At 55.1% G+C, this 26646-nt stretch overlaps 1 protein-coding gene across 1 annotated transcript in view; it reads left to right on the top strand.

Moving 5' to 3' along the window:
* Positions 1-15568: 15568 nt before the first annotated feature.
* BICDL2 (BICD family like cargo adaptor 2) overlaps positions 15569-26646 on the top strand; it is a 167593-nt gene continuing 156515 nt past the window's right edge. Inside the window, exon 1 of the mRNA XM_073649030.1 lies at positions 15569-15702. The gene's annotated coding sequence lies outside the window, so the exon portion shown is untranslated. The remainder of the gene's footprint in view (positions 15703-26646) is intronic.

Here is a 26646-nt window from a genome sequence, read left to right as displayed (position 1 = left end):
GCACACACTGAAGGAAACACTATGCTCAGGCAGGGATAGAAGGGAGCTGCTGAGCTATATACCAAGTGACAGACAGCAATAGGCTGAGGACGCACAAGGGGTGTGACCCACAGCAGGTACAAAAGGCAGGAAGTGATCGGGCGCCGCCCTTAAGCAGCAGAAACAGACACAAACAGACAGCATGGAGGGAAGCCAGAGAGACATTCTGGACAGGAGATCAAGTGCGCCCTCTTGCACAGTGGGAGATGGACCACCATGCAAGGACGCCGCCAGGTATGTTACAATTGTGGTCTTGTGGATTAGATTGTGAGCTCTTGGGCCAGGTGTCCGGCCTTGTTACCCTCAGGGCTGAGTTCTGGGGTCCTGTAGGGCACTGTACTCGCAGAGCCTGGCACGATGTGATAATCCTCCATGATCAGGGCTCAGCACCCCAGCATTGTGATCTTGTGGATTAGATGGTGAGCTCTTGGGCCAGGTGTCCGGCCTTGTTACCCCCAGGGCTGAGTTCTGGGGTCCTGTAGGGCACTATATTCGCAGAGCCTGGCACGATGTGATAATCCTCCATGATCAGGGCTCAGCAGCCCAGCATTGTGGTCTTGTGGATTAGATTGTGAGCTCTTGGGCCAGGGGTCCGGCCTTGTTACCCCCAGGGCTGAGCTCTGGGGTCCTATAGGGGGACGTACTCGCAGAGCCTGGCAGAATGTGATAATCCTCCATGATCAGGGCTCAGCAGCCCAGCATTGTGGTCTTGTGGATTAGATTGTGAGCTCTTGGGCCAGGCGTCCGGCCTTGTTACCCCCAGGGCTGAGCTCTGGTGTCCTGTAGGGCGCTGTACTCGCAGATCCTGGCACGATGTGATAATCCTCCATGGTCAGGGCTCAGCAGCTCAGCATTGTGGTTTTGTGCATTGGATTGTGAGCTCTTGGGCCAGGTGTCCGGCCTTGTTACCCCCAGGGCTGAGCTCTGGGGTCCTGTAGGGCACTGTACTCGCAGAGCCTGGCACGATGTGATAATCCTCCATGATCAGGGCTCAGCACCCCAGCATTGTGGTCTTGTGGATTAGATTGTGAGCTCTTTGGCCAGGTGTCCGGCCTTGTTACCCCCAGGGCTGAGTTCTGGGGTCCTGTAGGGCTCTGTATTCGCAGAGCCTGGCACGATGTGATAATCCTCCATGGTCAGGGCTCAGCAGCCCAGCATTGTGGTCTTGTGGATTAGATTGTGAGCTCTTGGGCCAGGCAACCGGCCTTGTTACCCTCAGGTCTGAGCTCTGGGGTCCTGTAGGGCACTGTACTCGCAGATCCTGGCACGATGTGATAATCCTCTGTGGTCAGGGCTCAGCACTTCAGCATTGTGGTCTTGTGGATTAGATAGTGAGCTCTTGGGCCAGGGGTCCGGCCTTGTTACCCCCAGGGCTGAGCTCTGGGGTCCTGTAGGGCACTGTACTCGCAGATCCTGGCACGATGTGATAATCCTCTGTGGTCAGGGCTCAGCACTTCAGCATTGTGGTCTTGTGGATTAGATTGTGAGCTCTTTGGCCAGGTGTCCGGCCTTGTTACCCCCAGGGCTGAGTTCTGGGGTCCTGTAGGGCTCTGTATTCGCAGAGCCTGGCACGATGTGATAATCCTCCATGGTCAGGGCTCAGCACCCCAGCATTGTGGTCTTGTGGATTAGATTGTGAGCTCTTGGGCCAGGCAACCGGCCTTGTTACCCTCAGGCTGAGCTCTGGGGTCCTGTAGGGCACTGTACTCGCTGAGCCTGGCACGATGTGATAATCCTCCATGGTCAGGGCTCAGCACTTCAGCATTGTGGTCTTGTGGATTAGATTGTGAGCTCTTTGGCCAGGTGTCCGGCCTTGTTACCCCCAGGGCTGAGTTCTGGGGTCCTGTAGGGCTCTGTATTCGCAGAGCCTGGCACGATGTGATAATCCTCCATGATCAGGGCTCAGCAGCCCAGCATTGTGGTCTTGTAGATTAGATTGTGAGCTCTTGGGCCAGGCAACCGGCCTTGTTACCCTCAGGCTGAGCTCTGGGGTCCTGTAGGGCACTGTACTCGCTGAGCCTGGCACGATGTGATAATCCTCCATGGTCAGGGCTCAGCAGCCCAGCATTGTGGTCTTGTGGATTAGATTGTGAGCTCTTCGGCCAGGGGTCCGGCCTTGTTACCCTCAGGGCTGAGTTCTGGGGTCCTGTAGGGCACTATATTCGCAGAGCCTGGCATGATGTGATAATCCTCCATGGTCAGGGCTCAGCAGCCCAGCATTGTGGTCTTGTGGATTAGATTGTGAGCTCTTGGGCCAGGCGTCCGGCCTTATTACCCTCAGTGCTGAGCTCTGGGGTCCTGTAGGGCACTGTACTCGCAGAGCCTGGCACGATGTGATAATCCTCCATGGTCAGGGCTCAGCAGCTCAGCATTGTGGTCTTGTGGATTAGATTGTGTGCTCTTGGGCCAGGCGTCCGGGCTTGTTACCCCCAGGTCTGAGCTCTGGGGTCCTGTAGGGGGGTGTCCTCGCAGAGCTTGGCACAATGTGATAATCCTCCATGATCAGGGCTCAGCACCCCAGCATTGTGGTCTTGTGGATTAGATGGTGAGCTCTTGGGCCAGGCGTCCGGCCTTGTTACCCTCAGGGCTGAGTTCTGGGGTCCTGTAGGGCACTGTACTCGCAGAGCCTGGCACGATGTGATAATCCTCCATGGTCAGGGCTCAGCAGCTCAGCATTGTGGTCTTGTGGATTAGATTGTGTGCTCTTGGGCCAGGCGTCCGGCCTTGTTACCCTCAGGGCTGAGCTCTGGGGTCCTGTAGGGCACTGTACTCGCAGAGCCTGGCACGATGTGATAATCCTCTGTGGTTAGGGCTCAGCACCCCAGCATTGTGGTCTTGTGGAATAGATTGTGAGCTCTTGGGCCAGGTGTCCGGCCTTGTTACCCCCAGGGCTGAGTTCTGGGGTCCTGTAGGGCACTGTACTCACAGAGCCTGGCACGATGTGATAATCCTCCATGATCAGGGCTCAGCACCCCAGCATTGTGGTCTTGTGGATTAGATTGTGTGCTCTTGGGCCAGGTGTCCGGCCTTGTTACCCCCAGGGCTGAGTTCTGGGGTCCTGTAGGGCACTGTACTCGCAGAGCCTGGCACGATGTGATAATCCTCTGTGGTTAGGGCTCAGCAGCCCAGCATTGTGGTCTTGTGGAATAGATTGTGAGCTCTTGGGCCAGGTGTCCGGCCTTGTTACCCCCAGGGCTGAGTTCTGGGGTCCTGTAGGGCACTGTATTCGCAGAGCCAGGCATGATGTGATAATCCTCCATGGTCAGGGATCAGCACTTCAGCATTGTGGTCTTGTGGATTAGATTGTGAGCTCTTGGGCCAGGCTTCCGGCCTTGTTACCCCCATGGCTGAGTTCTGGGGTCCGGTAGGGCACTGTACTCGCAGAGCCTGGCACGATGTGATAATCCTCTGTGGTCAGGGCTCAGCAGCCCAGCATTGTGGTCTTGTGGATTAGATTGTGTGCTCTTGGGCCAGGTGTCGGCCTTGTTACCCCCAGGGCTGAGTTCTGGGGTCCTGTAGGGCACTGTACTCGCAGAGCCTGGCACGATGTGATAATCCTCCATGATCAGGGCTCAGCACCCCAGCATTGTGATCTTGTGGATTAGGTTGTGAGCTCTTGGGCCAGGTGTCCGGCCTTGTTACCCTCAGGGCTGAGCTCTGGGGTCCTGTAGGGCGCTGTACTCGCAGAGCCTGGCACGATGTGATAAACCTCCATGGTCAGGGCTCTGCACCCCAGCATTGTGGCCTTATGGATTAGATTGTGAGCTCTTGGGCCAGGCGTCCGGCCTTATTACCCCCAGGGCTGAGTTCTGGGGTCCTGTAGGGCGCTTTACTCGCAGAGCCTGGCACGATGTGATAATCCTCTGTGGTCAGGGCTCAGCACCCCAGCATTGTGGTCTTGTGGATTAGATTGTGTGCTCTTGGGCCAGGTGTCCGGCCTTGTTACCCCCAGGGCTGAGCTCTGGGGTCCTGTAGGGCACTGTACTCACAGAGCCTGGCACGATGTGATAATCCTCTGTGGTCAGGGCTCAGCACCCCAGCATTGTGGTCTTGTGGATTAGATTGTGTGCTCTTGGGCCAGGTGTCCGGCCTTGTTACCCCCAGGGCTGAGCTCTGGGGTCCTGTAGGGCACTGTACTCACAGAGCCTGGCACGATGTGATAATCCTCCATGGTCAGGGCTCAGCACCCCAGCATTGTGGTCTTGTGGATTAGATTGTGAGCTCTTCGGCCAGGTGTCCGGCCTTGTTACCCCCAGGGCTGAGCTCTGGGGTCCTGTAGGGCACTGTACTCGCAGAGCCTGGCATGATGTGATAATCCTCCATGATCAGGGCTCAGCACCCCAGCATTGTGGTCTTGTGGATTAGATTGTGAGCTCTTGGGCCAGGTGTCCGGCCTTGTTACCCCCATGGCTGAGCTCTGGGGTCCTGTAGGGCACTGTACTCGTAGAGCCTGGCACGATGTGATAATCCTCCATGATCAGGGCTCAGCACCCCAGCATTGTGGTCTTGTGGATTAGTTTGTGTGCTTTTGGGCCAGGCGTCCGGCCTTGTTACCCCCAGGGCTGAGTTCTGGGGTCCTGTAGGGCACTGTACTCGCAGAGCCTGGCACGATGTGATAATCCTCCATGATCAGGGCTCAGCACCCCAGCATTGTGGTCTTGTGGATTAGATTGTGAGCTCTTGGGCCAGGTGTCCGGCCTTGTTACCTCCAGGGCTGAGCTCTGGGGTCCTGTAGGGCACTGTATTCGCAGAGCCTGGCACGATGTGATAATCCTCCATGATCAGGGCTCAGCACCCCAGCATTGTGGTCTTGTGGATTAGATTGTGAGCTCTTGGGCCAGTTGTCCGGCCTTGTTACCCCCAGGGCTGAGCTCTGTGGTCCTGTAGGGGGGTGTTCTCGCAGAGCCTGGCACGATGTGATAATCCTCCATGGTCAGGGCTCAGCAGCCCAGCATTGTGGTCTTGTGGATTAGATTGTGAGCTCTTGGGCCAGGTGTCCGGCCTTGTTACCCCCAGGGCTGAGCTCTGGGGTCCTGTAGGGTGACGCGACCCTGGGCCTACTTAGTGTAGCGTTGCGCACGCGGGGACTACCCGGAGCCGGGCCTGTTGGGGGTAGTAGTTTCGTGGCGGTGACCCGGTCCGTGCCCAGGGAGTCAAACTGTGTGGCTGAGTATTAGCAGTAGATGTTGGACGACTACGCCACCCGTTGAATGCTGCTATGGAGCTGCCGCTGCAGGGCAGACCGCTGAGGCCGGTGGTACGATTGTGCAGCGTAGATGGTATAACCCCCAACGGGAGGGGTATGGCCTCAGGGCAGCCGACGTGGATGATGATGGTAGCAGGAACCACTCAGAGACGATGTGGTGTAGTTCAGGGTCTTTACTGGTGATAAAGATAGACCCTCCCGGAGTACTGGCTAGCGATCGGGGCCTGGTCAGTCTTTGAGCAGATGGGATCCCCCTTGGCCAGGCGGAGTTGTAGGCCTCCCCAACTAAATGTACTCTTCTGGCTACCTTGCTAGAGGCGGGTGAAAGTAGCCCACGTCCCTGAGTGTACCGTGTGGTGCTCACCCGTATGGCCGGTGACTCGGGGCCTTCTAGTGGCTTCCGCTCCACGACGGCGGTGCTGGTCCCACGCGTGTGACCGTGCCTTCGGGTTTCTTGGCCAGAGGACCTGAAATCCCCTGCCGGGCGGTTTCTGCTGCTGGGTCTGGGTTAATCCCCACAGCCTCGGACTCCGGGTCCGGTGGTAACTCTTCAATCAGGGCGAGCTCTACAGCTGCCAGCCCCTGATTCCTTTTAGCACGACTTCCCCAGAGCTCCTGATCTCTCTTTCCTATAGCTGCTCCTCTTCTTCTCAACTCAACTCACTAACCCTGCCTCAGCCCCAGTTTTATATAGGGGAAGTCCTTCCCCTCCCAGGACTGGGCAGGAGGTGTGGCATGCATAGGATTCCTGACCAAGAGACCTCCCACCTGCTCTCAGACATAATATCTCTATTACTGTGGCAACCAGACCCCTGGGGTGTCACATTCCCCCCTAGTAAAATTTAGTACTCCGGGACTAAACATACTTTTGTAAACATAACAAATTACAAACAGAAACAACGCAATAAAGAAAAACATTAGGATGGTCACGGCGTGTCCGCAACCGGGTGCAGTTTTTCAAGAAAACAAGGGTGTCCATTTCACCAAAAACAGGGAGACGTAACCAGGTAGGGGTCTGTCCTGCCCCGAGTCCTTAACAGTCTTTAGTCCGTCCTGGGTTACGCTCCAACTATATGCACAAAGGATTCCCGGTAAATCCACCAAAGACTCCTACAATTAACTAGAAACACATAATTATACATAAGCAACAATAAACAGGTAAACATTAATAAAATAGCTTGAATATTTAGATCCTCCACCGTATGGGCAACTGGCCTCTAGTGACCCTAGTGGACCTACGGAGCTGGCTGACTGGTTCTGAGCTACAGGGTATAGGAGCTGTCAAGGGTAAACTGGGCAGCCGTCTACGGACTCTTTGGCTCACTAGGGGTATGGCAGGCTCACTATAAGCAGAGGGTTGATTCTCCTGGTCTGCTTGTGTGGGGTCTTCTGCCTCCTGGACCGGCTGTTCTTCCAGCTCCACCTGTGTCTCCGTAGGCACTTGGGATGCTGGTTGGAGGAACGTGAGGACGGGTACCACAACAGCACTATTGACTTGAGTCCAAGACTGAGGGAAGTCTCCGAGCACAGTACTAACCATATCTTCCCTTTCCTCTACGGGTCGAGGGTCTTCTTGTTCCTCTTCAGGGTTCCGTAGCTGTTCAGGACACTTCTTCAGGTGATCCCGGGATACAATGGCTGTGGTTTCCCCTCCGTCTTTACTGATTGTACAGATCTTTGGGTTGTCGTGGCTTGAGGGCAGTACGGTGTACGGGTCCTTCTCCCACTGGTCGTCCAACTTGTGGAGCCGTCTTTTCCTCTTCAAGACCTGCTCTCCGGGCACCAGGGGAACAGCGGGAGCATACTGGTTGTAAGTTTTCTCTTGTCTTTCCCTAGCTTGACAGAGACTTCGCTCCACGCTCTCTTGTACTTTCCGGTACTGCTGCTGCCTCTCTGTGTCCCAGTCTGCTTCTGGTGAAGTGTCCTCGGGTGTCAGGACTCCCATCTCCAGATCAACAGGAAGCTTACCAGGTCTTGCCCTCATTAGGTAAGCCGGGGTACAGTTGGTGGAACCTACAGGGATGTGGTTGTATAGGTCCACCAGGTCGGGCAGCTTTTCAGGCCACAGACTACGTTCTTCCAGGGGCAATGTTTTCAGAAGATCTATCACCACCTGGTTCATTTTCTCACAAAGTCCATTAGTTTGCGGGTGATAGGGTGTTGTTCTAATCTTCCGGCAGCCATACAGGGTGCAGAACTCCTGGAAGACTTCCGCTTCAAAGGCAGGCCCCTGGTCCGTCAGCACCTGCTCCGGGTATCCGTGCGGACGGCAGAAGTGCTGCTGGAAGGCTCTAGCTGCTGTTTGAGCCGTTAAGTCCTTGACGGGGACGACAACCAAGAACCGGGAGTAGTGATCCACGATGGTTAACGCGTAGACGTAGCCACTTCTGCTTGGGGTCAGTTTTACATGATCCAAGGCTACCAGTTCCAACGGCTGTCTGGTGATGATGGACTGCAGGGGAGTCGGTCCCTCCTTCTTAGGTTGCATGGGCCACAGTCTCTGCACCACCTCTCGATGGTTCCTCTCATGCCTACCCAATGGAACCGCCCGCGCAGCAGGAACTCCAGCTTCTTCCATCCGAAGTGCCCAGCTCCGTCGTGGTATGCCTCCATCACCATAGCTGCGTCTCTTCTTGGCACCACTACTTGCCAGATTAGTTCATGCGTCCGGGAGTTAACCATTCTGCGGCACAACTTCCCCTTGTAAAGGAACAGTCGATTCTTCTCAGCCCACAGTTGCTTGGCTTCCTCCGGAGCGTCTGGGTCAAGGCGTGCATCTGGCCGAGTCAGCATCTCCTTTACCAGTCGGACTGCAGGGTCACTGTCTTGCGTCTCCGCCCAGTTGTAATGAGGTAATGGGTTGAACGTAGCGGTTTGCTTACTTCTTACACGGTGGGAATACTGGATAGTCCCATGACGGTGGAACACTGGGAGTTCAACTTCTTCCAGTTCCTCTGAATCTTCCCCTACGTCCGGTAGGTTCGGCATCCTGGACAGGGCGTCCGCGTTGGTATTGGAGCGTCCTGCCCGGTATTTGATTGTAAACTCATAGTTGGACAAGCGGGCCATCCATCTCTGCTCTAGGGCACCGAGTCTTGCAGTGTCCAGGTGTGTCAACGGGTTGCTATCCGTGTACACGGTGAACCGGGAAGCAGCAAGGTAGTGCTTAAAGCGTTCGGTGACTGCCCACACCACTGCCAGGAACTCTAGCTTAAATGAGCTGTAATTCTCAGGGTTTCTTTCGGTGGGTCGCAGTTTCCGGCTGGCGTAAGCAATTACCCGTTCCCTCCCCTGCTGGATCTGGGACAGTACGGCTCCTAGCCCGATGTTACTGGCGTCGGTGTAGAGGATAAAGGGCTGGCTATAATCAGGGTACGCCAGGATTTCATCCCCCGTGAGGGCCATCTTCAGCTGGCGGAAGGACTCTTCTTCCAGCTTCTCCCATCTGAAGGGTGGCTTCTGGTTCTTGGCCTTCCTGGACTGGCCTATCAGGAGGTCCTGCATAGGAGCTGCCTTTTTGGTGAAACCGGGAATGAACCTTCGGTAGTAGCCTACCAACCCGAGGAACTGCCTCACTTCCTTTACGCTGGAGGGGCTTGGCCATTCCTTAATTGCGGTGATCTCATCAGGGTCGGGAGCCACTCCGTCAGCACTCACCACGTGTCCCAGGTACTGCACCTTTGGCTTCAGGAGGTGACACTTGGAGGGTTTCACCTTTAGGCCGTAACTTGCCAGAGCTTCGAACACTTCCGCCAGGTGTTTCAGGTGGTCCTCGTAGGTCTTGGAATAGACGATGACATCGTCCAGGTATAACAGGACCGTCTCAAAGTTTCGGTGTCCCAGACAGCATTCCATCAATCGCTGGAAGGTTCCTGGTGCGTTGCAGAGTCCGAACGGCATGCAGGTAAACTCGCTAAGTCCCATCGGGGTGGTGAATGCGGTCTTCTCCCGGTCCGCCTCTGCTACAGGAACCTGCCAGTACCCGCTAGTGAGATCCAAGGTGGAGAAGAAGTTAGCAGATTTTAAAGCAGCCAAAGACTCCTCTATTCTTGGTAAGGGGTACGCATCTTTGTGTGTGATACGGTTAATTTTCCGGTAATCTACACACATTCTCATGGTGTTGTCTTTCTTTTTGACCAAGACTAGTGGAGCTGCCCAGGGGCTACAGCTATCCCTGATTACCCCAGCCTCCTTCATGTCTCTAAGCATCCCCTTGGCGTGTTGGTAGTGTGCAGGGGGTACGGGTCGATACCTCTCTTTTATGGGAGGATGGTCTCCCGTGGGGATGTAGTGTTCTACCCCCTTGACTCGCCCGAAGTCTAACGGGTGTTTACTAAACACTCTCTCGTACTCTCGAACCACCCGGTAGACTCCCTGTTTCTGGTGGGAGGGAGTGGAGTCAGTACCCAAATGTAGTTGCTGACACCAATCCTCCATTATTTTCGTAGAGCCGTTACCTTCCTCCGGGTGAGATGGAGGCAAGGGTTCCACAGACTGTATAGAATTTTGGTTGATAGTATATAATTTGGCTAGCGTAGCATACCGGGGCAGGTATACTTCCCTTTTCCCGATATTTATTATACGAACGGGCACCCTCCCATGGCGTACATCAACTACCCCCCGTGCTGTCAAAATGGTGGGCCTACTGTCTGAGTAGACTGGTTCTACCATGGCCTGGTAATCTCTACCTCTCAGACCAATAGCTGCCCGGCACCAAATCATCATTTCACTTTTCGGGGGCATGGCAATAGGGAAAGGGTCACACATTCTTACGCTACCAATCTCACCACCGGAGAGTTCCACCTGTTGCCGTCGCATCAGTGCCCGGATCTCTTTCTGGAGCACTCGCTGCTGGCCGGAGCTGGCGTTCTTGGCAACCTGCTGTAAAATGAAAATCACCTCTGCAAGACAATTTTCAATCACATTAGTTCCTAACGTTATCTTTGGGTGACTCTCGCGCTTGTCAATGTCTACAATGATCAGTCCCTGTGCTGCCAGTTCGACTCTACCGATTTTAATGGTCATTTCTTTAAATCCGATCTGTGGCACGGGCTGACCATTACTGGCGATGATACTCAAGTCGTCGTCTGGATAGCGGGTTATATCCGAGTCATTCCAGTACTGCTTGAAGAGCACGTACGGGATGGTGGTGACCTGTGACCCGGTGTCCAGTAGGGCACTCATAGGAATGCCATACAGTACCACAGGCAAGACTGGATGTCCTCCCACATATTTGTCGCGCCAGTTCGATGGGCCTGGTGATCTTTTTCCTGGGGGTTGGCCCTCTACCCCAGGTTGTGCCAGTTTAAAGGACAGTACCTTGCCATATGTCCGGGTTGATTGCAGCGGCGGCAGATAGGTTGTCCGTCCTCGTTGTACCGGTCGCTGGGTCTTCCTCTGGCCGGTGGGGTCCTCCTTGGTCGACGCCACGGGATGTCCTCCGGTCCGGATGCCAGCTGTATCTTCCCTGGAGTGGAAACCTGTAAAGACTGCACAGTTCGGGTTAGCGCAGCAACGCTTTTAGCTAGCTCTTGGACCTGATGGTGCAGGTCCGGAGCCGGGTCATTGTTCAAAGCCTGCGCGTCAGCTCCCACAGGCCCTGTCGACAAGGGCGCCGCCTCCTGGTGGTAAGCGGTAGTAGGGCGCCTGTGGGTCACCATGCCACCCGGTGCCGGTTCTCGGAGCACCCGGATGGCTCTGTCCTTGAACTGTGCAAAGTCCAGATGAGGATCCTGTAAGGCCATTGCCCGCAACTGGGTTCGGTGGGCATTGCAATATAGTCCCTCTATAAATTGTTCGGTCAACAGCCTGTCCTCGTTTCCCACGCCGTCAGGGTCGGTCTGCTTAATGGCTCTCAGGGCCTCTTGTAGGTTTAGTGCATAGTCCCTTATACTCTCATGTGCTCGCTGCTTGCACCCATAGAATCTAAGCTTAATCTCGGCTGAGGTGCGGGTATCAAAGGTGTCCCTCAGCCGGGTTAGTATCCCTGCGACAGTCCTCCTCCCAGGTGGCCAGCACTTTACCTCCCTTTGGGCTGCCCCGGTTAGTTGGGCCACCAGGATGCTCACTTTTTGCTCCTCTGTGAGGGGATACACCTGGAAGAGGCTATCCAGCTTTTCTTTAAAGTCATTCAGGGTATGTGACTCCCCTGAGTACTGGGGTAGCCAGGCTGCTCCCGGGATATAGGGCATGGTGAAATACATGACTGCAGCAGCGGTGGCGCTGGCGGGGGTTGAGGCAGTGAAGCTCTCCTCCGTATCCGACATCTTTCTCCCCCCCTAGTGGACCGTGGCCTACCTTGCGATGATCCTCTTCCGTAGGCCGCGGCTCCGCAGTGGATCGTCAGGGTTGAGGACCTTCCGTCGCGCTCCTGTGACGTCGGCGTCTGCTGGGCTCCTTCCAGGACCTTACGCAACGTCCGGACGTGAGGCGGGGCTTCAGTTCTCGCGGGCTTCTCGGAGTCCACACCCCTCTTCTTCCCGCGCGGCGTCTTCAAGATGGCGTCCAACGGCGGGAAAACTCCACGGATGGCGGGAAGAAGGCAGAAGATGGCGTCGGATGGCGGGAAAACTTCGCGGATGGCGGGAAGAAGGTAGAAGATGGCGCCGGATGGCGGGAAACCTCCACGGATGGCGGGAATCTTCACCACTGGTAAGTTTGAACAGTCTTTTTCAGGCACGCAGTACCCGGTGGTTGCGGGCACGAGATCCTGCCGACTACGCCAAAAGTTGACGCGCCCCTGGGCCTACTTAGTGTAGCGTTGCGCACGCGGGGACTACCCGGAGCCGGCCCTGTTGGGGGTAGTAGTTTTGTGGCGGTGACCCGGTCCGTGCCCAGGGAGTCAAACTGTGTGGCTGAGTATTAGCAGTAGATGTTGGACGACTACGCCACCCGTTGAATGCAGCTATGGAGCTGCCGCTGCAGGGCAGACCGCTGAGGCCGGTGGTACGATTGTGCAGCGTAGATGGTATAACCCCCAACGGGAGGGGTATGGCCTCAGGGCAGCCGACGTGGATGATGGGGGTAGCAGGAACCACTCAGAGACGATGCGGTGTAGTTCAGGGTCTTTACTGGTGATAAAGATAGACCCTCCCGGAGTACTGGCTAGCGATCGGGGCCTGGTCAGTCTTTGAGCAGATGGGATCTCCCCTGGCCAGGCGGAGTTGTAGGCCTCCCCAACTAAATGTACTCTTCTGGCTACCTTGCTAGAGGCGGGTGAAAGTAGCCCACGTCCCTGAGTGTACCGTGTGGTGCTCACCCGTATGGCCGGTGACTCGGGGCCTTCTAGTGGCTTCCGCTCCACGACGGCGGTGCTGGTCCCACGCGTGTGACCGTGCCTTCGGGTTTCTTGGCCAGAGGACCTGAAATCCCCTGCCGGGCGGTTTCTGCTGCTGGGTCTGGGTTAATCCCCACAGCCTCGGACTCCGGGTCCGGTGGTAACTCTTCAATCAGGGCGAGCTCTACAGCTGCCAGCCCCTGATTCCTTTTAGCACGACTTCCCCAGAGCTCCTGATCTCTCTTTCCTATAGCTGCTCCTCTTCTTCTCAACTCAACTCACTAACCCTGCCTCAGCCCCAGTTTTATATAGGGGAAGTTCTTCCCCTCCCAGGACTGGGCAGGAGGTGTGGCATGCATAGGATTCCTGACCAAGAGACCTCCCACCTGCTCTCAGACATAATATCTCTATTACTGTGGCAACCAGACCCCTGGGGTGTCACAAGGGCACTGTACTCGCAGAGCATGGCACGATGTGATAATCCTCCATGGTCAGGGCTCAGCACCCCAGAATTGTGGTCTTGTGGATTAGATTGTGTGCTCTTGGGCCAGGTGTCCGGCCTTGTTACCCTCAGGGCTGAGTTCTGGGGTCCTGTAGGGCACTGTACTCGCTGAGCCTGGCACGATGTGATAATCCTCCATGATCAGGGCTCAGCAGCCCAGCATTGTGGTCTTGTGGGTTAGATTGTGAGTTCTTGGGCCAGGTGTCCGGCCTTGTTACCCCCAGGGCTGAGTTCTGGGGTTCTGTAGGGCACTGTACTCGCAGAGCCTGAACGATGTGATAATCCTCCATGGTCAGGGCTCAGCACCCCAGAATTGTGGTCTTGTGGATTAGATTGTGTGCTCTTGGGCCAGGTGTCCGGCCTTGTTACCCTCAGGGCTGAGTTCTGGGGTCCTGTAGGGCACTGTACTCGCTGAGCCTGGCACGATGTGATAATCCTCCATGATCAGGGCTCAGCACCCCAGCATTGTGGTCTTGTGGGTTAGATTGTGAGCTCTTGGGCCAGGCGTCCGGCCTTGTTACCCTCAGGGCTGAGTTCTGGGATCCTGTAGGGCACTGTACTCGCAGAGCCTGGCACGATGTGATGATCCTCCATGATCAGCGCTCAGCACCCCAGCATTGTGGTCTTGTGGATTAGATTGTGAGCTCTTGGGCCAGGTGTCCGGCCTTGTTACCCCCAGGGCTGAGTTCTGGGGTCCTGTAGGGCACTGTACTCGCAGAGCCTGGCACGATGTGATAATCCTCCATGATCAGGGCTCAGCACCCCAGCATTGTGGTCTTGTGGATTAGATTGTGAGCTCTTGGGCCAGGTGTCCGGCCTTGTTACCCCCAGGGCTGAGTTCTGGGGTCCTGTAGGGCACTGTACTCGCAGAGCCTGGAACGATGTGATAATCCTCTGTGGTCAGGGCTCAGCACCCCAGCATTGTGGTCTTGTGGATTAGATTGTGAGCTCTTGGGCCAGGTGTCCGGCCTTGTTACCCCCAGGGCTGAGCTCTGGGGTCCTGTAGGGCACTGTACTCGCAGAGCATGGCACGATGTGATAATCCTCCATGGTCAGGGCTCAGCAGCCCAGCATTGTGGTCTTGTGGATTAGATTGTGTGCTCTTGGGCCCGGTGTCCGGCCTTGTTACCCCCAGGGCTGAGCTCTGGGGTCCTGTAGGGCACTGTACTCGCAGAGCCTGGCATGATGTATTAATCCTCCATGGTCAGGGCTCAGCACCCCAGCATTGTGGTCTTGTGGATTAGATTGTGAGCTCTTGGGCCAGGTGTCCGGCCTTGTTACACCCAGGACTGAGTTCTGGGGTCCTGTAGGGCGCTGTACTCGCAGAGCCTGGCACGATGTGATAATCCTCCATGATCAGGGCTCAGCACCCCAGCATTGTGGTCTTGTGGATTAGATTGTGTGCTCTTGGGCCAGGTGTCCGGCCTTGTTACCCCCAGGGCTGAGCTCTGGGGTCCTGTAGGGCACTGTACTCACAGAGCCTGGCACGATGTGATAATCCTCCATGATCAGGGCTCAGCAGCCCAGCATTGTGATCTTGTGGATTAGATGGTGAGCTCTTGGGCCAGGCGTCCGGCCTTGTTACCCTCAGGGCTGAGCTCTGGGGTCCTGTAGGGCACTGTACTCGCAGAGCCTGGCACGATGTGATAATCCTCCATGGTCAGGGCTCAGCACCCCAGCATTGTGGTCTTGTGGATTAGATTGTGAGCTCTTGGGCCAGGTGTCCGGCCTTGTTACCCCCAGGACTGAGTTCTGGGGTCCTGTAGGGCACTGTACTCACAGAGCCTGGCACGATGTGATAATCCTCCATGATCAGGGCTCAGCAGCCCAGCATTGTGATCTTGTGGATTAGATGGTGAGCTCTTGGGCCAGGCGTCCGGCCTTGTTACCCCCAGGGCTGAGTTCTGGGGTCCTGTAGGGCACTGTACTCGCAGAGCCTGGCACGATGTGATAATCCTCCATGATCAGGGCTCAGCACCCCAGCATTGTGGTCTTGTGGATTAGATTGTGTGCTCTTGGGCCAGGTGTCCGGCCTTGTTACCCCCAGGGCTGAGCTCTGGGGTCCTGTAGGGCACTGTACTCGCAGAGCCTGGCACGCTGTGATAATCCTCCATGATCAGGGCTCAGCACCCCAGCATTGTGATCTTGTGGATTAGATTGTGAGCTCTTGGGCCAGGCGTCCGGCCTTGTTACCCCCAGGGCTGAGTTCTGGGGTCCTGTAGGGCACTGTACTCGCAGAGCCTGGCACGATGTGATAATCCTCTGTGGTCAGGGTCAGCAGCCCAGCATTGTGGTCTTGTGGATTAGATTGTGAGCTCTTGGGCCAGGCGTCCGGCCTTGTTACCCCCAGGACTGAGTTCTGGGGTCCTGTAGGGCGCTGTACTCGCAGAGCCTGGCACGATGTGATAATCCTCTGTGGTTAGGGCTCAGAGCGGATCCTCTAATCCTCAGCCTGTGGTAATTCCTAGGTCGCAGCTTACGCTGGGGGATGAGCTGACATCTCCATGCTTTGCTGTCTGCAGGTGGAGCAGACCTATGTGAAGAATGAGGGAGGCTCCCAGCTGTCGTCTCAGGTCTCCTCCCTGTGGAGCCACACCTGACATCTGAGAAGAGAGTCAGGAAGAGTGCGAGAGACAGCTGCTCACACGGAGATGGTCCCGGGACCCCCTGACTGCACAGGTGAGAGGCCTCGCTGCTCTCTACGTGCTGGTGACATAGGGGTGGGAATGTGACTGCAGGTGTGTGCCTGTTCTGTCCGGCTCCTCCAGGACTGCGCCACAGCCTATGTCAGAGCTCCTCACAGATTTCTAGCTGACGGCGGGAGGATCAGTCCTCGTACTGCACAGAACCGAAACTTTTATGTGACACTTGGAATATGGCAGCTGTACGTATGATACCGGGTATATGATGGGCTATACCTGTGATATTACACGGGGGAGCGTCAGTATTACACCTGTGATATTACATGGGGGGAGTGTCTGTATTACACGTGTGATATTACACGGGGGGTGTCAGTATTACACGTGTGATATTACACGGGGGGAGTGTCTGTATTACACGTGTGATATTACACGGGGGGTGTCAGTATTACACGTGTGATATTATACGGGGGAGCGTCAGTATTACACGTGTGATATTACACGGGGGGAGTGTCTGTATTACACGTGTGATATTACACGGGGGGAGTGTCTGTATTACACCTGTGATATTACACGGGGGGTGTCTGTATTACACGTGTGATATTACACGGGGAGCATCAGTATTACACGTGTGATATTACACGGGGGGAGTGTCTGTATTACACGTGTGATATTACACGGGAGGTGTCTGTATTACACGTGTGATATTACACGGGGAGCATCAGTATTATACCTGTGATATTACACGGGGGGAGTGTCTGTATTACACGTGTGATATTACACGGGGGGTGTCAGTATTACACGTGTGATATTACACGGGGGAGCGTCAGTATTACACGTGTGATATTACTCGGGGAGCGTCTGTATTATACGTGTGATATTACACGGGGGGTGTCTGTATTACACGTGTGATATTACACGGGGGGTGTCTGTATTACACCTGTGATATTACACGGGGGAGCGTCAGTATTACACGTGTGATATTACATGGGGGGTGTCTGTATTACACGTGTGATATTACTTGGGGAGTGTCTGTATTACATGTGTGATATTAAACGGGGGGATGTCTGTATTACACGTGTGATATTACACGGGGGGGTGTCTGTATTACAAGTGTGATATTACACGGGGGAGTGTCTGTATTACACGTGCGATATTACACGGGGGGAGTGTCTGTATTACACGTGTAATATTACATGGTGGAGAGTGACTGTATTACATGTGTGATATTACACGGGGAAAATGTCTGTATTACACGGGGGGAGTGTCTGTGTTACAGGTGTGATATTACACGGGGGGGGTGTCTGTATTACAGGTGTGATATTACATGGGGAGTGTCTGTTTTACACGTGTGATATTACATGGGGGAAGTGTCTGTGTTACACTGGAGGGGTGTCTGTATTACACGGGAGCGATGTCTGTATTACACAGGTGATATTACATGGGGGGGGTGTCCATTACATCTGTGATATTACACGGGGGGGTGTCTGTATTACACGTGTGATATTACACGGGGGAATGTCTGTATTACATGTGTGATATTAGACGGGGAAGCTTCTGTATTACATGTGTGGCACCCCAGGGGTCTGGTTTCCACAGTAACAGCAATGTTATGTCTGAGAGCAGGTGGGAGGTCTCTTGGTCAGGAATCCTATGCATGCCACACCTCCTGCCCAGTCCTGGGAGGGGAAGAACTTCCCCTATATAAACCTAGGGCTGAGGCAGGGTTAGTGAGTAGAGAAGAAGTAGAGAAGAGAAGCAGCATAGGAAGAAACAATAGGAGCTCTGTGGGAGCAGTGCTACAAGGAGTCAGGGGCTGGCAGCTGCAGAGCTCGCCCTGACTGAGAAGTTATCACCGGACCCGGAGTCCGAGGCTGTGGGGACTAACTCCTATCCAGCAGCAGAAACCGACCGGCAGGGGATTGCAGGTCCTCTGGCCCAGAAACCCAGAAACCCGAAGGCACGGTCACACGCGTGGGACCAGCAACGCCATCGTGGAGCAGAAGCTACTAGAAGGCCCCGAGTCACCGGCCATACGGGTGAGCACCACACGGTACACTCAGGGACGTGGGCTACTTATACCCGCCTCTAGCAAGGTAGCCAGAAGAGTACAGTCAGTTTGGGAGGCCTACAACTCCGCCTGGCCAGGGGAGATCCCATCTGCTCAAGGACTGACCAGGCCCCGATCGCTAGCCAGTACTCCGGGAGGGTCTATCTTTATCACCAGTAAAGACCCTGAATTACACCGCATCGTCTCTGAGTGATTCCTGCTACCCCCATCATCCACGTCGGCTGCCCTGAGGCCATACCCCTCCCGTTGGGGGTGATACTATCACGCTGCACAATCCTACCACCGGCCTCAGCGGTCTGCCCTGCAGCGGCAGCTCCTTCGCTGCATTCAACGGGTGGCGTAGTCGTCCAACATCTACCGCTAATACAGCGCCACTTAGTCTGACTCCCTGGGCACGGACCGGGTCACCGCCACGAGACTACAACCCTCAACAGATCCGGCTCCGGGTAAGCTCCCGCGTGCGCAACGCTGCGCGACACAGGCCCAGGGGCGCGTCAACTTTTGGCGTAGTCGGCAGGATTTTGTGCCCGCAACCACCGGGTACTGCGTGCCTGAAAAAGACTGTTCAAACTTACCTGTGGTGAAGATTCCCGCCATCCGGCGCCATCTTCCGCTTCCTTCCCGCCATCGGTGGAGTTTTCCCGCCATCCGGCGCCATCTTCGGCCTTCTTCCCGCCATACGTGGAGTTTTCCCGCCATTGGACGCCATCTTGAGGACGCCGCGCGGGAAGAAGAGGGGCGTGGACTCCGAAAGCGCGCGAGAACTGAAGCCCCGCCTCACGTCCGGACGTTGCGTAAGGTCCTGGAAGGAGCCCAGCAGACGCCGACGTCACAGGAGCGCGACAGAAGGTCCTCAACCCTGACGATCCACTGCGGAGCCGCGGCCTACGGAAGAGGATCATCGCAAGGTAGGCCACGGTCCACTAGGGGGGAGAAGGATGTCGGATACGGAGGAGAGCTTCACCGCTTCAACCCCCGCCAGCGCCACCGCTGTTGCGGTCATGCCTTTCACCATGCCCTATAACCCGGGGGCAGCCTGGCTACCCCAGTACTCAGGGGAGTCACATACCCTGCATGACTTTAGAGAAAAGCTGGATAGCCTCTTCCAGGTGTACCCCCTCACAGAGGAGCAAAAAGTGAGCATCCTGGTGGCCCAATTAACCGGGGCAGCCCAAAGGGAGGTAAAGTCCTGGCCACCTGGGAGGAGGACTGTCGCAGAGATACTAACCCAGCTAACCGAGGAGGAGCTGCAGTACTACCAATACGAGGAAAGCCAAGAGGACCCGGACGGGTCTGAGGACTACCCTCAGGAGGGAGCACAAAGAGGACATAGCTACTGAAGGGAAGTAGCGTGAATAAAGAGCTGTAAATAGTTACCCGTAAGGGTACAAGGACTGCTGCTAATTAAAATATGGTCCCCGTTGGGATTAGTGAATTGTTCCCCATGTGCCCCTATCTTAAACCAGGCTGAGGACTGTGAGCAGCCATTCCTTATCCCCACTGACCGAGGACTGAAAGCGGTCGTTCTTTCCCTCTACCTGGCCGAGGACTGAGAGCGGCCATATCCTGTAAATAATTATGTGTTTCTAGTAATTTATGGGAGTCCTTGGTGGATTTACCGGGAATCCTTTGTGTATAGTTGGAGCGTAACCCAGGACGGACTAAAGACTGTTAAGGACTCGGGGAGGACAGACCCCTACCTGGTTACGTCTCCCTGTTTTGGTGAAATGGACACCTTGCTTTTCTTCAAAGACTGCACCCGGTTGCGGACACGCCGTAACCATCTTTATGTGTTTTTCTTATGGTATTATTATTGTTTATACCTTGTTATGTTTTTCTAAAAATATGTTTAGTCCCGGAGTACTAAATTTCACTAGGGGGGAATGTGGCACCCCAGGGGTCTGGTTCCCACAGTAATAGCAATGTTATGTCTGAGAGCAGGTGGGAGGTCTCTTGGTCAGGAATCCTATGCATGCCACACCTCCTGCCCAGTCCTGGGAGGGGAAGAACTTCCCCTATATAAACCTGGGGCTGAGGCAGGGTTAGGGAGTTCAGAGGGAGAGTTCAGCCAGGAGGGCTGACAGGGAGCTGTGGCTCCGGCTGGGCCCAGCTCCTGGGCCATGCCAGAAGTAGAGACAGAGAAGAGAAGCAGCTATGGGAAGAAACAACAGGAGCTCTGTGGGAGCAGTGTTACAAGGAGTCAGGGGCTGGCAGCTGCAGAGCTCGCCCTGACTGAGAAGCTATCACCGGACCCGGAGTCCGAGGCTGTGGGGACTAATCTTTACCCAGCAGCAGAAACCGCCCGGCAGGGGATTTCAGGTCCTCTGGCCAAGAAACCCGAAGGCACGGTCACACGCGTGGGACCAGCACCGCCGTCGTGGAGCGGACGCCACTAGAAGGCCCCGAGTCACCGGCCATACGGGTGAGCACCACACGGTACACTCAGGGACGTGGGCTACTTATATCCGCTTCTAGCAAGGTAGCCAGAAGAGTACAGTCAGTTTGGGAGGCCTACAACTCCGCCTGGCCAGGGGAGATCCCATCTGCTCAAGGACTGACCAGGCCCCGATCGCTAGCCAGTACTCCGGGAGGGTCTATCTTTATCACCAGTAAAGACCCTGAATTACACCGCATCGTCTCTGAGTGATTCCTGCTACCCCCATCATCCACGTCGGCTGCCCTGAGGCCATACCCCTCCCATTGGGGGTGATACTATCACGCTGCACAATCCTACCACCGGCCTCAGCGGTCTGCCCTGCAGCAGCAGCTCCTTCGCTGCATTCAACGGGTGGCGTAGTCGTCCAACATCTACCGCTAATACAGCGCCACTTAGTCTGACTCCCTGGGCACGGACCGGGTCACCGCCACGAGACTACAACCCTCAACAGATCCGGCTCCGGGTAAGCTCTCGCGTGCGCAACGCTGCGCGACACAGGCCCAGGGGCGCGTCACATGTATGATATTACACGGAGGGAGTGTCTGTATTACACGTGTGATATTACACGGGGGGAGTGTATGTAGTACTCGGGTGGTGTCTGTATTACACGTGTAATATTACACGGTGGAGAGTGACTGTATTACATGTGTGATATTACACGGGGAAAATGTCTGTATTACACGGGGGGAGTGTCTGTATTACAGGTGTGATATTACACGGGGGGTGTCTGTATTACACGTGTGATATTACATGGGGGAAGTGTCTGTGTTACACTGGAGGGGTGTCTGTATTACACGGGAGCGATGTCTGTATTACACAGGTGATATTACATGGGGGGGTGTCCATTACATCTGTGATATTACACGGGGGAGCGTCTGTATTACACGTGTGATATTACACGGGGGAGTGTCTGTATTATACCTGTGATATTACACGGGATGTGTCTGTATTACACGTGTGATATTACACGGAGGGAGTGTCTGTATTATACCTGTGATATTACACGGGGGAGCGTCTGTATTACATGTGTCATATTACATGGGAGAGTGTCTGTATTACATGTGTGATATTACACGGGAGGGGTGTCTGTATTACACCTGTGATATTACACGGGGGGGAGTGTCTGTATTACACGTGTGATATTACATGGGGGAGCGTCTGTATTACATGTGTGATATTACATGGGGGGGTGTCTGTATTACACCTGTGATATTACACGGGATGTGTCTGTATTACATGTGTGATATTATACAGAGGAGTGTCTGTATTACACCTTTGATACTAAACCGGGGGAATGTCTGTATTACATGTGTGATATTACACGGGGGGTGTTTGTATTACATTGGGGTGTCTGTATTAGACGGGGGGTGTATGTATTACACAGGGGGGTGTCTGTATTACACGGCGAGTGTCTGTATTACACGGGGGGTGTCTGTATTACATGGGAGGGGTGTCTGTATTACATGTGATATTAAACGGGGGATTGTCTGTATTACACGGGAGGGGTGTCTGTATTACACGTGATATTACACGGGGGAGTGTCTGTATTACACGTGTGATATTACACGGGGGAGTGTATGTAGTACTCGGGGAGTGTCTGTATTACACGTGTAATATTACACGGTGGAGAGTGACTGTATTACATGTTACATGGGGAAAATGTCTGTATTACACGGGGGGAGTGTCTGTATTGCAGGTGTGATATTACATGGGGGAGTGTCTGTATTACATGTGTGATATTACATGGGGGGTGTCTGTGTTACACGGGAGGGGTGTCTGTAATACACGTGATATTACACGGGAGCAGTGTCTGTATTACACATGTGATATTACATGGGGGGGGTGTCTGTATTACACCTGTGATATTACACGGGATGTGTCTGTATTACACGTGTGATATTACATGGGGGGAGTGTCTGTATTACATGTGTGATATTACACAGGGGGAGCGTCTGTATTACATGTGTGATATTACACGGGGGGTGTCTGTATTACACCTGTGATATTACACGGGGGAGTGTCAGTATTACACGTGTGATATTACACGGAATGTGTCTGTATTACATGTGTGATATTACACGGAGGAGTGTCTGTATTACATGTGTGATATTACACGGGGGGAGTGTCTGTATTACACATGTGATATTACATGGGGGGGTGTCTGTATTACACCTGTGATATTACACGGGATGTGTCTGTATTACACGTGTGATATTACATGGGGGGAGTGTCTGTATTACATGTGTGATATTACACAGGGGGAGCGTCTGTATTACATGTGTGATATTACACGGGGGGTGTCTGTATTACACCTGTGATATTACACGGGGGAGTGTCAGTATTACACGTGTGATATTACACGGAATGTGTCTGTATTACATGTGTGATATTACACGGAGGAGTGTCTGTATTACATGTGTCATATTACATGGGAGAGTGTCTGTATTACACCTGTGATATTACATGGGGGGAGTTTGTATTACATTGGGGTGTCTGTATTAGACGGGGGGTATCTGTATTACACGGGGGGTGTCTATATTACACGGGGGGTGTCTGTATTACACGGCGAGTGTCTGTATTACACGGGGGTGTCTGTATTACACGAGTGATATTACATGGGGGGTGTCTGTGTTACACGGGAGGGGTGTCTGTATTACACGTGATATTACACGGGGGAGCGTCTGTATTACATGTGTGATATTACATGGGGGGGGGGTGCCTGTATTACACCTTTGATATTACACAGGGGGAGCGTCTGTATTACATGTGTGATATTACAAGGGAGAGTGTCTGTATTACACCTGTGATATTACACGGGGGGTGTCTATATTACACCTGTGATATTACACGGGGAGCGTCTGTATTACATGTGTGATATTACACGGGGGGGTGTCTGTATTATACGTGTGATATTACACGGGGGGTGTCTGTATTACACCTGTGATATTACACGGGGGAGTGTCTGTATTACACCTGTGGTATTACACGGGGGGTGTCTGTATTACACCTGTGATATTATTCGGGGGAGTGTCTGTATTACATGTGTGATATTACACGGGGGGGTGTCTGTATTATACGTGTGATATTACACGGGGGGTGTCTGTATTACACCTGTGATATTACACGGGGGAGTGTCTGTATTACACCTGTGATATTACACGGGGGGTGTCTGTATTACACCTGTGATATTATTCGGGGGAGTGTCTGTATTACATGTGTGATATTACACGGGGGGGTGCCTGTATTACACCTTTGATATTACACGGGGGGAGCGTCTGTATTACATGTGTGATATTACAAGGGAGAGTTTCTGTATTACACCTGTGATATTACACGGGGGGAGCGTCTGTATTACACCTGTGATATTACACGGGGGAGTGTCTGTATTACACCTGTGATATTACACGGGGGAGCGTCTGTATTACATGTGTGATATTACACGGGGGGTGCCTGTATTACACCTGTGATATTACTCGGGGGAGTGTCTGTATTACACCTGTGATATTACACGGGGGAGTGTCTGTATTACATGTGTGATATTACACGGGGAGCGTCTGTATTACATGTGTGATATTACACGGGGGAGCGTCTGTATTATACGTGTGATATTACACGGGGGGTGTCTGTATTACACCTGTGATATTACACGGGGGAGTGTCTGTATTACACCTGTGATATTACACGGGGGAGCGTCTGTATTACACCTGTGATATTACACGGGGGGAGTGTCTGTATTACACCTGTGATATTACACGGGGGAGTGTCTGTATTATACGTGTGATATTACACGGCGAGTGTCTGTATTACATGGGGGGTGTCTGTATTACACGGGGGGTGTCTGTATTACACGGTGGGTGTCTTTATTACACGGGGGGTGTCTGTATTACACGGGGGGTGTCTGTATTACACTGCGGGTGTCTGTTTTACACGGGGGGTGTCTGTATTACACGGGGGGTGTCTGTATTACACGGTGGGTGTCTGTATTGCATGGGGGGTGTCTGTATTTTATGGGGGGTGTCTGTATTGCATGGGGGGTGTCTGTATTGCATGGGGGGTGTCTGTATTACACGGTGGGTGTCTTTATTACACTGCGGGTGTCTGTTTTACACGGGGGGTGTCTGTATTACACGGGCGGTGTCTGTATTACACGGGGGGTGTCTGTATTACACTGCGGGTGTCTGTTTTACACGGGGGGTGTCTGTATTACACGGGGGGTGTCTGTTTTACACGGGGGGTGTCTGTATTACACGGGGGGTGTCTGTATTACACGGGGGGTGTCTTTATTACACGGGGGGTGTCTGTATTACACGGGGGGTGTCTGTATTACACGGGGGGTGTCTTTATTACACGGTGGGTGTCTGTATTACACGGGGGGTGTCTTTATTACACGGGGGGTGTCTGTATTACACGGGGGGTGTCTGTATTACACGGGGGGTGTCTTTATTACACGGGGGGTGTCTGTATTACACGGGGGGTGTCTGTATTACACGGGGGGTGTCTGTATTACACGGGGGGTGTCTGTATTACACGGCGGGTGTCTGTATTACACGTGTTATCTCCTTTTCTGTATGTTATTGTTTGGGTCTCTGCTGATATCGGTTCTCGGGGGTCGTGTTCCCGTTGGTAGCAGTGATATTTGGGTCATGTTGTTGCCCGTTTTTGGGGTGTCCCCGGGGTGCGGTGGTGTCTGTGTCGTGCGGTGACGTGACTTTGGCCTGGATCCATTGTTTGTTGCATTGTGTAAGCCGCTCAGTATCGTCACACCCGCTGCGCTGGTCAGACTTGTCCCGGGCGACGCACACCCTGAGAAATATGCTGTAGAAACTGTCCAATCACAATCCGCGTATCATGGGGACAGGTGCTGCTCAGGTGACAGTGCCGACAGGGACGGTGCTGTCAGTCTTGAGCACAACACCCGCAGGGCGACATTCCTGACATACAACGAGCTGCTATTCGTGTCATTGCGCTCAGAGGAAAGTCTGTGAACTTTTTGTCTTTCTGTATAAAAATGTGACATAAACAGGAGAAATATGAATGAAATAGGAGAGGGGAAACGGCTGTGTCCGGGGCCGTGCCGCGCTGTGTCCGGGGCCGTGCCGCGCTGTGTCCGGGGCCGTGCCGCGCTGTGTCCGGGGCCGTGCCGCGCTGTGTCCGGGGCCGTGCCGCGCTGTGTCCGGGGCCGTGCCGCGCTGGGTCCGGGCCTTGTCGCGCTGGGTCCGGGGCCTTGTCGCGCTGGGTCCGGGGCCGTGCCGCGCTGGGTCCGGGGCCTTGCCGCGCTGGGTCCGGGGCCGTGCCGCGCTGGGTCCGGGGCCGTGCCGCGCTGAGTCCGGGCCTTGTCGCGCTGGGTCCGGGACCGTGCCGCGCTGGGTCCGGGGCCTTGCCGCGCTGGGTCCGGGGCCTTGCCGCGCTGGGTCCGGGGCCGTGCCGCGCTGGGTCCGGGGCCTTGCCGCGCTGGGTCCGGGGCCTTGCCGCGCTGGGTCCGGGGCCTTGCCGCGCTGGGTCCGGGGCCTTGCCGCGCTGGGTCCGGGGCCGTGCCGCGCTGGGTCCGGGGCCGTGCCGCGCTGGGTCCGGGGCCTTGCCGCGCTGGGTCCGGGGCCTTGCCGCGCTGGGTCCGGGGCCTTGCCGCGCTGGGTCCGGGGCCGTGCCGCGCTGGGTCCGGGGCCTTGCCGCGCTGGGTCCGGGGCCTTGCCGCGCTGGGTCCGGGGCCGTGCCGCGCTGGGTCCGGGGCCGTGCCGCGCTGGGTCCGGGGCCGTGCCGCGCTGGGTCCGGGCCTTGTCGCGCTGGGTCCAGGGCCTTGTCGCGCTGGGTCTGGGACCGTGCCGCGCTGGGTCCGGGGCCGTGCCGCGCTGGGTCCGGGGCTGTGCCGCGCTGGGTCCGGGGCCTTGCCGCGCTGGGTCCGGGGCCTTGCCGCGCTGGGTCTGGGCCTTGTCGCGCTGGGTCCGGGGCCTTGTCGCGCTGGGTCCGGGGCCTTGTCGCGCTGGGTCTGGGACCATGCCACGCTGGGTCCGGGGCCGTGCCGCGCTGGGTCCGGGCCTTGTCGCGTTGGGTTTGGGAGGGACCATGCCGTGCTGGCTCTGGGACCATGCCGCGCTGGGTCCGAGGGCCATGCCGTGCTGGGTCCCGGGTTTCCCTATGCTGGGTCCTGGGTTTCACTATGCTGGTTCCGAGGCTTTGCCACGCTGGGTCCTGTGTTTTGCCATACTGGATCCTGGGCTTTGCCATGCCGGGTCATGGGTTTCATTGTACTGAGTCCAGGGCTTCACCACTTCGGGTCCTGCGTTTTGCCGTACTGGGTCTCGGGTTTCACTATGCTGGGTCCTGCGTTTTGCCGCGCTGGGTCCCGGGCTATGCCGCACTGGGTCCTGTGCTGAGCCCCACACGTATTGCTCCTATCAAGCAACTTCATCAGGAAAAGTGTCCGGGGCTAGTTCTGCGCTGGGTCCGGGGCTAATGCCGCGCTGGTTGCCGGGCTTCAC

The sequence above is a fragment of the Phyllobates terribilis genome, unplaced genomic scaffold (genome assembly GCF_046119375.1).
Source record: "Phyllobates terribilis strain yellow unplaced genomic scaffold, ASM4611937v1 Scaffold_9__5_contigs__length_417890890, whole genome shotgun sequence".
In the NCBI taxonomy this organism is placed as follows: Eukaryota; Metazoa; Chordata; class Amphibia; order Anura; family Dendrobatidae; genus Phyllobates; species Phyllobates terribilis.
The sequence above is the reverse complement of the archived record's forward strand: the minus strand, read 5'-3'. Positions and strand labels throughout refer to the sequence as shown.